Genomic DNA, 14,498 nt, shown 5'->3' on the forward strand with positions numbered 1-14,498 from the left:
GATGTATGGGAATTATAAAGAATAGCTCTGATTGCAGACTGCCCTATATGCAACTGTGTCCAGCTGGCTTATTCCTACTCCATTTCATCACATGGCACTACACCCAGCGGCTAGGAAGAGGTCAGAGAAAAAGTGGAAACCAAAACACAATGCAACGGGTTTTTTCCTTGTGCTTAAACTCCATCCAAACAACAACAGAACAGCTTTAAGGCACTAGTACAATGCAAACAGACAAAGCAACAGCAGGATGGTGCAATGGACTTCCAGAACCGTGGATGCTCTCCTGCCCCTCCAGCAGATAAGCGATCTTGGCCCAGCACAAGAAAAAGGTAGCACATCACGTCCTTGTACAGTGCTTTGAGATGCACAGCTGTGGACAGTTAGGGAAGAGTTCCACATCTTATTTTCAGGAATGCTGCTTCTCTGCATACTTAACTCAAACTAATATTTTATACCAGTGAAACACTAGAACTCAGTTGAATAAAGGAATCACTTCTTTATTCTCAATTTAGCAGAGTAACAAGGGAGTGAGTTTTTTTAAGCCGATTTATAAAAACACTTTTTAATCAACTCTGGCAGCTATTAAGCTATTTACAATTATGTAACAGTACTGCTTATTATAGAGCCTAAAATAACTAGAGAGAAACTGTTCCATCTAGAAAACCTGTCAATTTTGCCAAGGTCCAATTCTAAGGTTTTATTCTCACTTCATACAATTCAATTTTTCTTTTTTAATCCACATCAAAATGCACGAATTTTCAACCAGGTTGAGTGAAAGTTCAGTACAGGCAACATTTTGTGTTAACTCAAAACTGCTCTTTAATCTGCTTTTTAAACAGTCAGACAGAACGTTTTTAAAACTTTGGAGATTTGGTTTGTTATTAATCTAAAAACTTCCTTCTATCTTCCAAACTTTCTAAGGTAAATATAATTAATGGAAGAAATGTTAAAACAGCATCCAGATCCTCCAGTTTTGGTGCCAATAGACTAAGCAGTATGAACACTTGAGCAGTGAAGAGTCAGGCACCCCAAGCCGGTCAGCTGGCCTCGAATCACCTCTCTGCATATTGCAACACAGCATCAGTGGTGCTGCCCACTGCAGAATCTAAATAGAAATATGAAGATTGTTACAAGCGGAGAAGAAATGGGAGCAATAGCAGAACAACTCCTATAGCAGCAATAGCTATAGGAGGGGCAGGTGCCCTGAATGGCTCCTGGATTAAGAGATCATCCAGCGCCCAGCACTAAGGAAGATGTGCAGCTTCCCGAGACATGCAAAGCAGGAAGAAAAGGGCTGTAAGTAAATCCTGATGGCTCAAAGACGTGGGGGAGGATGGGAAGGCAGAAGATCACACCTGCTGTCAGCTCCTGACGGGTTGAGAAAGATGTGTCCAAAACAAACAATTGGTTGTCAACCTAAGAACCCAGGAGATAGATACTACACAGGTTTGCTGGGCATTATGCTTTGTCCTCTTTTTCATTGTAAAAATCCTGTTGAGACCCCCTGGATACATATCCTGGTGTTTGGGCTACTTGTACACACATATCTTGGTGCTTAAAAGTATATATAGGAGAGGTTGAGTGTGAGTGAGATTATGTTTGTCTTTATATCACTTTCCTCTCCTATAACATCTCACTTTGAAGCCTTGCTACAATGCTACAGTATTACATCCTACACGATCTAGCTTGCAAAGGAAATATATTTGATATGTGCTGTTGTTTACTACTTGCACACAAGAAACACCCAGCTAAGGAAGCAGAAATGCTCTGAACTTCTGCTATAAACATTTCTGGAACCCGTGAATGACGGAGAGTTGGAGAAAGAAATGGACTCTCTCCTGAAGTTCTTATACTGCGTAAAAAGCAGCATGACCCTCTGAATTTGTCTGAAAATGCAGTTCATTAATTTTGAGGTGAACATTAATGAGAATACAGACCACAGATGCTTGCAAGAGCCAACCAATATTTGCTCACCAGTTGCAGAAACGGTAACATCCAGTAGGTCTTCAGCTTTTCCTCTGTATTTTGGGAAAGCTAGAGAGGAAAGACAACTGATAGATAATATCCCTCCAGATATTTTTCACAAATCTTATCTTTAGAGTTTCCAAGAGGTTTTGGACAAAAATACTGTGGAAACAGACGCAAACATGAGCTGTGTATAATTCAAAGCACTACATTTTAGGGAATCTGTAACCAAAAGTCACTATAAATAAAATTGGGGTTTACTTTTGCCAATATAAATCTTAATTTAGTATATTAGCATATCAATATAATCCTTATAGTTGACTAGAGACACAGTTATGCATATGCACTTTTGGGGATGTACTTTGATTATGTTCTTTATGTCAGCAAATAACCATGTTAACTTACTTTTTTCTGCTTACTACCAATGAGTCTCTAAGTGCTTTAAGAGGCATGGGTTTATCACCTTTTTCACCAAAGAGAGTCATAGAGAAGCTCTAATTCTGAGTTATTACAAATGCAAAGAAAATAAACCAGATACTTTATCTCCCACTTTTCCTCTTCAATGATCACTGCAGTGTTCATATCGAAGATTTTTATGTGCTGAACGATAAAACAAGGTTTAGAAAAGTAAACTACTATAAGATGACCCGCAAAGACTGTGACTTGTGTCTGGTGGAATCTTGAATACTGTAAGCTTCAATTACTTACAAAGGTAAAAGGCATGATTTCCAAGACCATCTTTGCCACTGTGTTCTTCCCCTGAAATCTTTAACTGTGTGCTGATTTTGGCTGGGATAGTGTTAATTTTCTTCATGGTAGCTGGTATGGGGCTATGTTTTGGATTTGTGCTGCAGTGTTGATAACAGAGAGATATTTTCATTACTGCTCAGCAGTTCTTACACAAAGTCAAGGTCTTTTCTGCCTCTTACCCTACCAGCGAGTAGGCTGGGGGTGCACAAGAAGCTGGGAGGGGACAAAGCTGGGACAGCTGACCCTGACTGACCCAAGGGATATTCCATACTATAGAGTGTCATCCTCAGTGTATAAAGCTGGGGGGAAAAAGAAGGAAGAAGGGGGCATCTAGAGCAATGGTATTTTTTCCCAAGTCACTGTTACACGTGATGGAGCCCTGCTTTCCAAGACATGGCTGAACACCTGCCTGCCCATGGGAAGTGGTGAATGAATTTCTTGCTTTGCTCTGCTTGCGTGCAGGGCTTTTGCCTTACCTTTTAAACTGTTTTTATCTCTACCCATGGGTTTTCTCACTTTTACCCTTTTGATTCTCCCCCCTATCTTGCCATGGCGGTGAGTGAGCAGCTGTGTGGGGCTTAGCTGCCGGTTGGTGTTAAACCACAACAAGCTGTTAGTTAACTAGGAGTTAACTGGGGTGAGGTCATAGTACAAATAAAGTTATTATCAAGTAGAAAAATGTCTTTTTGAGAGATATGAAAGCCTGGCACAGAAGGTGTAACTATTATTTCAATCTATGCATATCCTGATGTTATGTCTATTTGCCATTTCTGAGAAAGCTGCTTTTTACAGAACAGCTTTGTTTATATAAAGGTTTCTCTGGCAGAAATATTCAGACAAACTGAATCCTTTGGAGCATCAAGGGTAAAACAGGTTCATTTCAGCAAGGTGAATTTGCTTCTCTGGCTTCAGGGTGTGCAGGATCAGATCAGCACAGAGGATGCTGTCACTGTCATTGCAATCCACTTCCAAACAAACACACTGCACATCTGAAAACAAGTCTTAAACTGAACGAATGCAGGATAGTTTTTAATCAGTAATAGAATATCTTTATAAATGAAAGAAGGTGCTGTAGTTTGCCTATGTGGAAAACTTTTCATTAAATAGCTGCTCTGGGTATTAAGCATGCCTCTCCTTTGCTGATTGGGGATAGTCAGTCTGTCTGCTTAAGTACCAGTTCAGCAAATGAATTTGTTTTATTTTTAAGTGTGCACTTAGTAAAAACCTAAAGCCTGCAGATTTCTGGTCTACATGGTGTTGAAGCCAGGTCAGGAAGACTGATACTTTTAAGTGTATGTCTTCCTTCTGGGGAAAAGGAAGTACTAGTAGAACCTCTACAAATTTTTTACAACAGTCAGCATTATTTTGTGATCTCATACTACTTTGCAAGTGCCTTTTCAGAGATATAAATGTGAATGTGTAGCCTTTTGAAAATATTATTCCATTTTTAAGGTCATTTAAAAAAAAAAAAATGCTGCAACTGCAATCCAAAAGGCCATTACACCTTGAGTTTAAGAGCATGTTGTCAATTTGAGACAGTCAACCTCCATCTCCTCAATTCCCACGCCATCCAGGAAAATTCTTTAGGCTGTCTCTGCATTAGCTGGAATAGAGACAGCCCTTCAGAAAAGGCAGATTTTAAATTCCACAAGACTTCACACCTCAGCCCTCACCACTGATCCTGCAACAACCTAACAGTACATCACCAGCTTAGTAGACAACCAATCCGTGCTGCATGTTCAATCAAGAAACTTTAACAGAAAGTTAAGGAAAAGTTAAGAAATTAAACATTTATGAATTACTTAGCTGCATAGTGAAACTGCCTGGTGACATTTTCATAAATTTCTTTGTGAGAAGAGAGTTTAACTGGGAACCTGAGACTCTGGAGATTTAAAGGATCTTGATTAAGTAGAAGTCAAACACTGCCTGCACAGGCAATTGCCCAAGGAAGTCTTAGCAACACTTTCCTTTCAGAGAAACTTTATGTAGAAAAATTATATTAAAGAATAATCCAAGCAGATTTTTTTTTTTCAAGACCAAATATAGCAGAATAAACTGCAATAGCCTTTTATTGACTGTTTGAGAAAATTTGTGAAATAAAATCTGAAGACAATACTCTGTAACATGGTATATGTGCTTTGGTTGGTAAAAAATGATGATGGGATATCATACATGCTAATGGCATAATTTAAAAGTCAAAAAATCCACTCCATAGAGATATGGCACAGTTGATAAGTAGAGGATTTCACTTTCATCCCTAGAAAGTTTTCGTTATTCAACAGAGCTGGCAGAACCACAAGTCATGCTGCTTTAGTATCTCATACTATCATTGATGGCAGTCATGCTGTCCTCTCCACTCTATCGGGAAAATTTTAGGACTCTCATTTATAATAAATTGATTACTTCCTTACATGCAAGTATGCTGGGAACTCCAAATGCTACCTTCAGTTTGTTTTGTTAGGTGTTTACTCAAATACATCTTAAGGCGAAGCGTTCCAAAATGCTCAAGTTCCTGAATTTTTGGGGTTTGTACTTTGGAAATCACCATTTTTGGTTCCACTGAATAATTAGAATTTGTCTAGCATGATTTAGAATTGTCTTAGAAGAGTTGAAGGAATGTGTAAGCACTTATTTAAAAAGCAGCTGCACAGTTCCTCTCTCTACTGTGTTAGGCCCTTGTCAATTCCAACTGTTTCACAGAATTTCACAGGGTTCTTTGCAAGATGGAAAAGAGCTATAGTTAAATCTTCTTTCTGGTTTTCACAGGTTGAAGAGAGAGTTATGCTCTGAAGCACAAGGTCTCCCATTTTCCCATGTATAGTTCTCTCACTGCATAATACTGTAATTCTGCATTTTCTTATAATATACACCACTAACCAAGGGATTTGATGCGGAGGGATCCCATGGGTCCCTGTTCCTCAGTAAAGCTTATAAACCCCAACTACTGCTTGAATGAAGGTGTATTGGGTTTGTGTGGCAAGATTTTGGTAGCAGGGAGGCTACAGGCGTGGGTTCTGTGAGAAGCTGCTAGAAGCTTCCCTCATGTCCAATGGAGCCAATGCAACTGGCTCCAAGACAGATCCGCTGCTGGCCAAGGCAAAGCCCATCAGCAATAGTGGTAGCACCTCTGGGATAATATAGTTAAGAAAAGAGAAAATTTACTGCACAGGAGAAATTGCAGCTGGAGGGAGGAGTGAGAATATGTGAGAGGAACAGCTTTGCAGACCCCACAAGATCAGTGCAGAGGAGGGGAGGAGGTGCTCCAGGTGCTGGAGAAGATTCCCCTGCAGCCTGTGGTGCAGCCCATGGAGGTCCACAGTGGAGCAAATATCCACCTGCAGCCCATGGAGGACCCCACAGCAGAGCAGGGGCATGCCCAAAGGAGGCTATGACCCCATGGGAAGCCTGTGCTGGAGCAGGCTTTTGGCAGGACCTGTGGCCCCAAAGATAGAGGAGCCTGCACTGGAACAGGTTTGCTGCAGGACTTGTGACTTCACAGGGGACCCACGCTGGAGCAATCTGTTCCCGAAGGACTGCACCCGTGGAAGGGACCCATGTTGGAGCAGTTCATGAAGAACTGCATCCCATTGGAAGGACTCACATTGGAGAAGTCCATGGAAGACTCTATCTCATGGGAGGGACCCCATGCTGGAGCAGGGGAAGAGTCCTCCCCTGAGGAGGAAGGAGCAGCAGAGACAATGTGTGATGAAATGGCTACAACCTTCATTCCCCACTCCCCTGCCCTGCTGGTGGGGAGGAGGTAGAGAAAATGGGACCAAAGTTAAGCCCTGGAAAAGGGAGGGGTGGGGGGAAGATGTTGTAAGATTTGAGTTTTATTTCTCATTATCCTACTCTGATTTGATAGGTAATAAACCTATGTATGAGCAAGAGTGACGTGATATTGGCTAGGGAAGATAAGAGACACACAATAGCTGTACTCAAGTGTATAAAAGTTTTCTACATTATGGGAGTAATCTGTTTGTGACAAAGAGAAGTAGTGACAGTTTTAGCTGTAGTAAGAGAGATCTCCCAGGAGTTTTTCTGAATGTCTAACTCACATCCTTCCCCACTGTGAAACCCTGGTACAATCTCTATAGCTCCATATGCAGTCTTCATGACTGGATATTTATCTTTTGGCACAAATGAGGCAGGTATAGCTTGTCCTATCCTAGGCCTGGAAGATGAGCTCAGTGACTCCTTGCAATTTCCTTTAGCCTGGATTTTTGCAACCTGGGGGTAGGGCAGTCAGTTCCCCCAACCATGAAAATAAGGCCATCCAGCTTTATCTCATCTCCATGAGATCCTATTTGCAATTGTAATTATAGAACTCATTTCATGTAAGCCTTTCATAGCAAGTAACAGGATTCAAATATCAAAAGAAAACTTCAAAGAAAAAGAACATATTCTCAGCTATGCAAGTCTGTCTCTCTTTTATAAATATAACTCTCCAACAAATAGCATATACAAATATAAAAAGCAAGTATAGGAAGGAGGCAAACCAGAAAGCCACCACTTCCTCTGAATTTCCTCTTATCATCACACATTTATGGGTTTAAATTAGACCTCTCTGTAAACAATAGATGGCTCACTGTCAATTATGTAAGATAGACTGTGGTAGGTTAAAGTTCCATGTGTAAAGTAAATACAGCCCATCATTAGACTGCTTGAATCTTGGGGAAAGAGATGGCAACACAAGCTATAATTTGAATTTGCCTTTATCTTTGACATTGTCTAATGCTAACTTTTTTTCAACTTGCCATGAAAATAGTTACTTCCCTGTGAAGACTGCAGGACCATTAGTCACCTTGATTATGATTCAGGAAACTCTAAAATTAAGCACAATGGGCAACACAGTGCACTAGCCCAGCTAAGTGCTTATTTTGAGCACAGAACCATACTTCTCTCACAACACTTGTTTCTTCATTTTGAGCTTTAATTGATGTCATGCTGACTCGTGCTGATTGAAGATGACTACACATTATACAAATGTAATAGGTGAAAAGACTGTCATAGCAGACAATTAATGACAGAAGAGCACTGAAAACAGATTATTCCCTGACACACAACTTCTGAAAACTGTTTAATAGAAGGCATAATCAGTAGTGATATCTATAAAAATTGGTATGACCCTGTTATTCAACCTGTTTTCTAACCTATATGAATAAAATATAGGTGAGTCTGCAATACATATCTACACTTGAGTTACTCATCCACTTTCTTTGTATAGGAAATTGTGACTACAGGCACTCCTAGTGCATAGTTCATTTCATCATGATAAAAGTAATCCAGGGTGCCTTTCTTCCCCATACTGCCACCCTCTCTCACAATTTAGACAAGTCTCAGTACTGGATTTATACAACTAAAATGACAAAATACCGTGAATTCTGCTCATATTGCTGAAATAAAAAAACAAGTCAGTGAGACACCTGTTTAGATGTTGCACTTCCAGCTGAGCTTGTTGCTACTGAGGAGGATACAAAAAATCCTGCCATATGAACAGATGAAATTTGCTCCTCCTGTCTTTAGCCAGCCTAATAGCAACCATCACTTTTCTTATTTCCAGTCGATCATGTTTGTTGGGAGGTGCACTAAGGCATTTTTTATAGTTTTTCCACCTAAGAAGTAGTCACTAACTGCATATCACCTCACTTGATTTAACATACATGGATCAACCTTTCTGTATGACTTCATCCAATGCCTCTTTTCAGATTATACGTAATGCTTACAAGGTTTGATCTCCTCAGCCTTGTCTCTAGACAACCATTTCAGATGCTGAACTTCTCACTGGATGGGCACGAGAGCTGCTCTGAGATTTACAGCTTGAGCTTGAAGTTATTGAGCAGTTTAGTGGTACACTAATTGGCATAACATTCTTGTTGCTTTCCCACACAGAAAAAAGCTGTTGAATCAATTCTCTCTTAGACCTAGTCCTAAAGTAAGTAAAATTACAGGTAAACTGTGTAGTTTATACACACATATCACAGAAAATTCTTCAGTGCAGCAAAGCTCCTTTCACTACTTAGCCAGTATAAACCAGGATTAATTATACGTCAAATCTCCATGGATTATAGCATATTCCTTTCCTTCTGAGCAATGAGAAGCTCCTGTTTTATTCTGATGCACTTGAAACACAAAGTGCAACTACAGTTTATCTGTACTCCTGTTTTCCTTCTAATTTGCACGCTGTTTCCAGACTGCTTGGGAATGAGTGGTCCTGTCTATTGGGCTCCTGACAGTGTTGATGCTGCTGTCAGAGTCACTCTAGTTCAGATCCTGAGAGGAGTTTTCATCTCATGAGTTGTTCCATGTACAGGGTGAAGGTCTAAGAAGCCTCGCATGCTCTTTCTGCCTGAAATAGTCACTCTTTTAGTAGATCTGGCAGAATCATTAAACATTTAAAGAAACCCAAATGCACTCACACAGACAAAGATAAAGCAAACAAATGAGACAGAAAAAAACCCGTCTTGCCTAGAAGTATTCTCGCTTTCCAACTGTGAACAAAGACAGTCCAGAAAAGTGTTTCTATAGTTCATGTCTCAGTTGGGTATGAACTTCCTTTGATATTCAAAACAGTCTAAAATATTCAGTCTTTCTCACAAAGAGATTTAATAGAAAACAAATCAGTAAAATAACTGCACATTTATGAAACATAACAAAGTAATTAAGAAGTCCATTGCTTTCATTGTACGCTAATAAATATGGACAGTTTGTTTATGTCTGATCAGACATAAGCACTGGAGCACAAACCAACCATACTCCCTAGGACCCCACACAGCATTCAGAGTCCCGCTTAACTGACAACTACAATACAAGGTTCATTCAGACATGACTGAAACTCTAAGGTTATACACATATTTGAAGTATGTGACTGCACTGCAAACATACTTCATGCATACTAAGCATCTAAAAATCTTTGTGAACCTGGCCTCAAGTTTTGGGGCTGTCAAAAGTAGCATGGAAAAAAGTATCATAATGATTCTTATGACATCGAACCAATGAAATAAACAAAAAAACACCCCATTTTAATGATTTTTCAACAGTAGTCATGTGTAAGTCTACAAATTCAAGCCACTGACCCAAGCACAAAAATTTCCCTAACAATTACAAGCCCCTTGAGCCTATCAGTCTTCCCATCACCCTTTCATTTTTTTGCTGTATCGGTGGCTCAGATGTATAGTTTTTCACATTTTGAACCTCTTTCACCAATTACAATTGTGTTTTCAGATGTTTTCTGAGCTTTCTTCATTGATTTTAACCCTTTCCACCTACAATCAGCAGCTGCATCTCCCCGTGCGTGCTCTCTTCTAGAAAGTGCTTACCATAGGACCTATCTCCTCTACATCAAAGCAATAAGCCTGCCCTCCACAAGATGTGTTTTAAACAATGAAGTATTCTATAGTGAAAGCACTTTAATTTTTAAGAAATTGCACTGTTCGAGTCTGCAGAATCAGCATACAGATTTTACAATCTCTGGAATATAATGAAAATTAAGGATGAAGGAGGCTGGTATTGGGTAGCAGAGAAGGCATCACCTCTCCAAAGGAGAAAACATATTGAGAAAATTCAATCTTTCCACAGAACCACATAAAGAACAAAGTGTTCTTGTTAAAATACAGCTAGATGGGCTCTATTCAAGACTCACCAGTTTATTATAAAGTAAAAAGAAGAAGCATTAGGTAAGGTATTTCAAATGTATGAAATCTAGACATAAGCCATAGATCATAGGCAAGATGTAGGAAACAAAAATCTATAGCATGCCTATTGGGAGCACCCGAAAAATTTATGCGGGGTGACACCCGAATGATTCAGGTTTCAGCTTTCTGTCAGATATGTAGCAGTGTCATGTGGCAAGCCTGGTGTGCAATTCATGTTTTGTTTTTTCAGTCATGTCTCAGAGCCAGGGATGCTGGCAGAGGTCTGCTCCCTTCCCTGTGTGGGTTTTAACTGATCAGCAGTGCTTGACAGCAATGTCCGCATATCGCAGTGGTCCTCTCCATGCCTTCCTGGAAAAGCCTCTTTAGGGTACTGTTCCCCATATCTCTTCTTCCAAGAAGCATACTAACATAATATAAAATTTCTATGAATCAGTATGTGAGCTATGACTAGCAAGCTGTATTTGCTAATCTCTGTGATGCTGTGTAGGTTTCCTGGTTTCCCACTGTTTCTCCCACAGGAGCCCAAACAGTACTGCCTGACATTTGGGTTTGACATGGAAAGACCTGGACTAAAGTAATAAAAAGGTAAATAATAAACCTCTGCGTTTCCTGGTGAGTATAATTCTGCCTATTTGTAAGGTGGTTTTGGGCATATCAGTCACCAGGGACCACTATGACGATTAGACATGGCATCAACTGCTCAGGCACCTGGAAAAAATATCAAGTTAAAGACACAGGCACCTTGTTTCAGGAAACAGAAAAGAGCTGAACCAGGCATTTTGGCTTACTACACTGGAATTTAGTATTTAAGTTTTGCTAAATCCTGCCTTAGGCACTGAAGTGTTTTCATGATCTAGCCTTACGAACTTGTAAAGAGTAATCTGGAATCACAAACACTATATGTCATTATTGTGACATGTATGCTCATACGTGTCATATGTCTACTATCTCCTTATGCTAATCCATTCTCATGCCTGATAGAAATATTACAGATTTACAGTAAAAGATCAGATTCCAATCCAGGCAATACACAGAACTGTCACTGAGGGTTGTGCAAACAGGGTTTTTATAAAAACATTCACTGTGTGATATACCTAGTAAATCACAGATGAGAGAAAGCCTGGAGTCACTCTTTCTAAAACATATATTATCTTCCTATTAGAGATGGTACTAGACCTCAGTTTTATCTCTGAAAGTCCCTGACCTCTGGAAAATTACAGATTCCAAATTTAGAACAGCATCTGAATTTTGCAACTGGTCTCCCCATTCATAACAAGCCAAGTCAAAACTGAATACATCCAAATTAGAAGGGAGTATCAAACTCTGGACTTACATCTCAGTTGTGTGGCAGAGGCCTCTTTCTAATGCTCATCATGTATGCACAGCTATAATGTCCAATTATCTATAAAAATAATACTGATCTTTTTTCACAGTAAATCCAGGTAATCCTGCACCAAACACTTATTAGCAATATTCAGCATAAGCTGTCACATACATTAGCAGTGTTAATACAAGTTAATCAGTCTAAGCATCTGGCCTACCGGACACTTATGATTCATTGGATGGCGAAGATCAGATCTGCCTGCAGACAAGAGCTCCTGGAAGTGAATAAAAGAAAAACATATCATTCTTCTGCGTTTGTCATCTGCTTTGCCAATTCTGTTTAAAAAAAAAAAAAAAAAAAAAAAAAAAAAAGACTGCATAAAATTCTTCCCTAGAGAGAAAACCAAAGTTCAGTTGCTCCTCCCATTTCTATTTGCAGCTTTCTTCTCCTAATGTCAACTCCATCTGTTTTCCACAGGAATTTACTGTCTTTTGAATTGTCTATTTAATCACTTCCAGTTTTATCTTCTTGTTTGGCTGTACTCTGCCCTTCATTTGTCAGCTTCAGTATTCAGCACACAGAGCATCGTCCTTCCTCCATCCCAGAGCTTTCTCATCTTTTTCAGTATAGTGCATTTTATAAGGTCACTCTTCTGTTGTCATGAGGTTGCTTTGTTTCCATGCAGCATGACCCATTTCTGATTGAGAGGCAGTATCTTCGTAAGCATATGCATTCCACCTGCCGAGTCTCCTTTTCTATCCCTCGTTTTACAAAGTCTCCTGTCTCTCATCTACTTACCACAATGCCCTTAAAAAGTCTGCTCCCCATTCTACTGGCATCTTTGTGCTTATAACAAGACTCTTTTTTTCTGATTTGTTATTTGGTATTGAGAAGGACTGAAGATTTGAATAAGTTTCTCTGCCGCTAGCAGCAACTTGTTTAGTACAACGCTGTTGCCACACAGTGATTTACTTACTGTTTAAGAATCATTCTGTATTACTCATTTCTGTGTCAAAACCAAAACAAAACCTGGAAGTGCACTCAAATTCCATTCACTCACCTATATGCGCTCATGTTATAAGTGAATGCTAATATATACGGCATTCTTCTCCTTTACACATATACAGAGATTCCAAACAAATGCTCTTACTCCTCCTCTGATTATGTATCAGTAGTTGCAGGGTAGTACACAGATATTTAACTCAAATGTAAATCTTCATGGCTGGAACACACTTGACATTTCTTTCTAGCTGCTACGACAGTCTACTCATCATTTTTTCAAGGTTCTATAGACAAAATCAACCAAATATTATCCGAAATAAGCAATCTTCCTTTGATTTTCACTACCTGCTTTATCATCCTCAGGACTTAGATTTAGTTTCATTGTATTTCCATTTTAACAGAAAGCAGCATTTCAATCAATAACCAATTAGATGTGTCAGCCATATTTTGAAACTTTATATAATAATACTTTATTCTGGAGATAATCCCTCCAGACCCTTGACTAGATAGATGTTTTTGCAAACATGAAAATCTATGCACCTGGAGAATGCAACCCAGGTTTCACTACGTTTTAACTTGAGCACAGAGCATCCTGAGACATGATTTGAGGATTTTAATCAGATATATTCAGTACAGCCTAGGAATGTTTTGCAATGGTCTGCCTCTGTGTAAACAGATATGTGATGTTGCCTTCCAATGGCAAACCACAAGGAACCTAATGAAGCTACCCAAAATATCAGCTACAGCTGCAAAAATAGTTCTTTTTTCCTCAGATGATCTTTGGGACATTTTTTGTATCTGGAGGGTCAGAACCACCTCCAGAAATATTTCTGGACTGTCCAGTTACTATATTGGGTGGCTCCAGAAGCAAGTTTCATATAAGTTTTGATAAAATGCGTTTGCTTGAGGTATAATATTTATCCACTTTGTTAGAACAATAGTGCCACTGCCAGCCAGAAGGAGAAGCAAAACCACTATGTTACTTCTGTAACACTACTAGGTGCCACTCTGTCAGTGAAAAACAAACAAACAAACAAAAAAAGACCAAAAGAGCTGTCTGTACTTTGTCATTTGTGTCATCTTGATGTTTGTCAAGATGTATATATACACACATATATATGCACACACATATGTATTTTCTTTTACTACTTCATTGTAAGGAATAGAAGTAAACTTTGTAAAATGAGTCATTCCCAGAATTTGGTCATAAATTCTTGCCTTAAATCTTAAGAAAATGAAAACATATATGGAAGTGCTTAACACAGTTTGTTATCTTACAGTATACGGAAGGTAATATGTCCTCAGCTGTAGGCCAGCATCTCTGTAACTTTTGGTCACCAGCACCCCCATGAACTCTAGCTCATGATCTGAGAACATTAAAGACTCAAATTCTTTAGCAAAACTTTTTGGCAACTGCAACCTCATGCCCCACTGTGCGTTAGCCTCCTTTACAGATTCATAGAACTGAGTTCCCACTGCCAGACTCACATCCAGACTTTAAAAAATACTGAAACATGTTGAACTCTTTATGAGATATACTTATTAATTAACAATTTAAAATTATTACTTGGTGCAGAAATCTTCAGAGCTTCCCATTTACTGACAGAGAGTTGCTTCATTCTAACTTCACATGTGTCTGGTTGACCACAGGATTCATAGCATAAGATTGTTGCCTGTTTCCTGACACTGATCAGAGCTGTGTATGGCATACATTAATAACATTCCAGAGAAGAGTTATTCTAAACCAAAATAACTGTTCAGCCTGAACTTCTTATATGCTTGTTTTTCAAAACTGTCTGTCC

This window comes from Strigops habroptila, chromosome 5, assembly GCF_004027225.2.
Source record: "Strigops habroptila isolate Jane chromosome 5, bStrHab1.2.pri, whole genome shotgun sequence".
NCBI classification, from domain to species: Eukaryota; Metazoa; Chordata; class Aves; order Psittaciformes; family Psittacidae; genus Strigops; species Strigops habroptila.